Source organism: Silene latifolia, chromosome Y (assembly GCF_048544455.1).
Source record: "Silene latifolia isolate original U9 population chromosome Y, ASM4854445v1, whole genome shotgun sequence".
In the NCBI taxonomy this organism is placed as follows: domain Eukaryota; kingdom Viridiplantae; phylum Streptophyta; class Magnoliopsida; order Caryophyllales; family Caryophyllaceae; genus Silene; species Silene latifolia.
In genome coordinates, this window is record NC_133538.1 from 224,633,061 (window position 1) to 224,636,706 (window position 3,646).

Below are 3,646 nucleotides of genomic sequence, written 5' to 3' on the forward strand. Positions count from 1 at the left end.
TTATTGCGTCGGTATAGAATAAGTATAGCGCCGCAAAAATTGACGCGCTATTCTTGTACTATACTAGTGCTTTTTAAGCGCCGCGAGAGAAGACTCAGCACTATTGAAGCGCCTCAATTAAATGTCGACCATTGTCTATTATGCACCACTGTGCTTCTGTTCACGCGCTTTTTTTGCGTTGCTTTTATACTACAATCAACAATAATGTTGCTTTTATACTGCACACACACAATTTTTTGAGAAACAAACATATCTTAGCATTATACAATTGTAATGTCAAATACATGTCCGAACCCAATAAGAAAAAAAATATCTCAAATAAAAAATACGTCAAAAAAAATATCTAACTATTCAGACAAAAAAGTTCTCTATTGTTCGCCCACCAACACTAGCAAGTGACTATTTGCGGCATCTTAGAAATACATATCTTCGGTGTCCGTTAAGCAATCCTTGCGATGAAGCTTGAGCTTGACGATACATAAAGCAGCTTGAACATAGAATTACTGAAAATTCAAGTGAAAACAATGTAAGTCATTTATCAAATTTACTATGTTATTTAATATTATATCAAATTTATCAATCGACCAATCCATCAAGAAACAAAAACAGTCTGTACATCCTCATAAAAGATGTGCATGTCATATTACCATTATTGACAAGAGAAGCAAGAAAACATTTAAAAGTTTAAAAGGAGAGAAAAGACATGACACCAAGAGAAGACAAGACGATCAAGATATTAAAAAGAATATTTACCTTACTATTAATTATCATGATCAGATTCTCCTTCTGAGCTAGAGCTAGAATCATCAGAGCTAGATTCACTCGACTCAAGATCACTTAAGGTGAAACCATCAGTATTTCTCAACTTCCTTTTTAGCTTGGTAATAGTGTTTCCTTGTCTTATGATACGATTATCCATTGCTTGTATTTGGTCCTTTAGTTGACAAATAAGATACATGGATATCGCCTCGTCAGTTGTAGACATATTTAAGCCGTTGTAATAACGTAAAGTAGAAGGCTTTACTAGATCTGATGGCTTAACACCTAGCCCAAGACCTCAAACCCGGCCATATTTATCTTTTCCCAATACTTGTGCAACAGGGTCATCATCTAAGTTCCCATCTAATAGCTCTTGTTGTGCAGCAATTTCCTTAATTTGACCCTGTAGATGTAACTGTACTAAAGTAACACAAAGAAAAATTACCTTTAATAATTAAAATGAATAAGAAGCTTTAAAGTTCAGACACACACTGTAACATCGGCTTCGTTCGTATGTTGATGACATTCTATATAAACTTCGGTCCTTCATTTCTAGCTACTGTCCCACAAAAATATCCTAGCACCCCTCCTTCATCACCTATAGGTTGGTTTGTTTTGTTTGTCTCGACAACTATTCGATGTCCTTCTGGTAAGTTCCATATCTCTGCAAGAACAGTTTTTCCATGAGTTCTTTTTCCTTCGGGATCTAAAAAATGATAAGATCACTTTAATATGAAATTACAATGTGTATACAAACTGCATTACAAAGTGAAATTCAATCTTACCTTGTACAACACATTCATATGTTCGCCCCTCATTTTGATGTTGAGTACTAGGAATGAATTCTGAATTTAGATCTCTATTTTGACTTCCAGAGCAGGAATGCCTGTTACTCTCTTCAGTGGAGTTGTGCCTTCTTTGATCTTCTTGGCTGCTCTTTGTCGAGTAATCCGAAGATTCTTAGCCTTGGCCATTTTCCCTCTCAGCTTTGAGCTTTATCAACAATCATTTAATTTGATTCAAAGAAGTTCCGGCACAAATTCACATAGCTTGCACACAAAAAACTTTCACAAATAAAAAGCTCAACTTAGTATAAAGCTTATCATTTAAAACATAAAAAATAGCCAACATTTCATAAAAGTACTTGAAAAAAAAGATCAAATCTAGCAGCTACACATTATTTTTAGTCATCAACCAAAGTTCCTTAGACATCATGCCTAACCCAACTAGGAAATTCGTGGGAGTTTGAATACAAATTATTTAGAAATGAGACATGATACGACTCAATTTCTTCATCCTCCCTCAAACCAAAGTTCTCTACGACTAGCCAAATTTTCCTTGATAAAACTCAAATCCATCACTTGTTAAACTGAAAATTAGTTTCACATATATAAGTCGAATAAAAATTGAAGAAAGGTTAACCTATACATAAAATATAAAAAAAAGAGCTTACACAAATAAATAACAAATATTTCATTTAGAAAACCTATATTAGTTCTCCACCATTACACTATGTGCATTTTTTTCCTATCAACAAATGAACTCTAATGGTCATCGAGCTCTACCAAACCAGAAATCAAAGTAGTGGTCATAGGTAGTTCCACAATAATAATAGAGCATCATAGATATTTACGATATACAGTAAATTTTGTGTGAGACGGTTTCATTGTGTGGAAAGACAATTCATTTCCTACCTATAAATGAATCGTCCTAGAGTGTGAGACCGTCTTATTATATAATTGTCAATTGAATAATGTAGTCAATTGCGATGATGAAAATTATCTACAAACTACTTAAAGAATAAGAGTCATCTCGTCTGAAACAAAGAAATTCACCAAATAAACTTAACTAAGATCATATATTTGCTAATTTTGGAGAACTTGGAATCAAAGAAAGCCATCAAACATACATATGAGACAAAGTACATGAAAAACAAGCAATTATTTTTCACCTAATTACAATAATCCCCAAATAACCAGAATTCAGTAACTTAGCAAAAAATATCCAAATTAAGTCATATTACATTCAAAATTGGTTCAAATTGGAGTAAAATAGCAACCATCATGTATATGAAAATAAAAATCTATAGATAAAACCCCAATAATTAAGAAGGAAGCTAAAAAATTGGAAAAAAAAGAACAGCCAATTTGTTCACTCAAAGTTCAAGGATCAATAAAAAGTAAAAACGTAATGATAGGGAATGATTTATCTTCACATACCTGATTATGTGATTGCAGGTCTATTTTGATTACTCTTCAGATTTTGATGGAGCTTTCTTTGTCTGCCGTCAGTTCGCAAGAATGGCAGTGGGGAGAATTTTTTTTATTTTTGTTTTAATTTAAGGGTTTTACTAATGATAATGGGTTTGGCGGTGAAATTTTGGTGCACGCTTTACTTTTGGGTTTGGGTAAGACGCTTTTGTGAGGCGCTTTATAATAGCGCTTTAATGTTTCGTTTTATAAGAGATATATCAGCAGTTTTTATACAAGCGTCGGGAGCTAAGCGTCTTTATAGATCATATTTGTAGTAGTGAGGAAGACTGTAATACCCCGTGTTTTATATATAATCAATTAAACGGATATTAATATATATTAATTACTATACATTTTATATATTACTATTTAAGTCGGGTTAATTGTTGAGTCGATAATTACGTTAATTATTTTACTTGACGCGCGTTGTATCGATCTAAGTTAAGTGAGACGGGTTTAACTGAACGAAGTCACGTTAGCTAATTCTTTTACAACCACACGGACCCATGACATTTACCCACTTACCCAATCACGTTTACCCATGACCCATTTACCATCTGACCTAAACTTTTAACCTTTTTACCCTAGCTCTACACAACCCTACTCCTCAACCCGCCTCCCTCCTTCATCAACAC

The 3,646-nt window shown here is 33.5% G+C and overlaps 1 long non-coding RNA gene across 4 annotated transcripts; it reads right to left on the minus strand.

Moving 5' to 3' along the window:
* Positions 1–250: 250 nt before the first annotated feature.
* LOC141626325 (uncharacterized) lies at positions 251–3,238 on the minus strand. 4 transcript variants are annotated; one of them, XR_012535927.1, is made up of 5 exons: positions 2,979–3,235; positions 1,545–1,823; positions 1,252–1,423; positions 754–1,174; positions 251–503 (listed from the first exon to the last, which is right to left on the minus strand). It is a non-coding gene; the product is annotated as an uncharacterized LOC141626325 (long non-coding RNA). The 4 variants fall into 4 exon arrangements; XR_012535926.1 differs by having other exon boundaries at positions 754–1,162; positions 2,979–3,233; XR_012535925.1 differs by having other exon boundaries at positions 754–1,465; positions 2,979–3,238.
* Between the last annotated feature and the right edge of the window lie 408 nt (positions 3,239–3,646).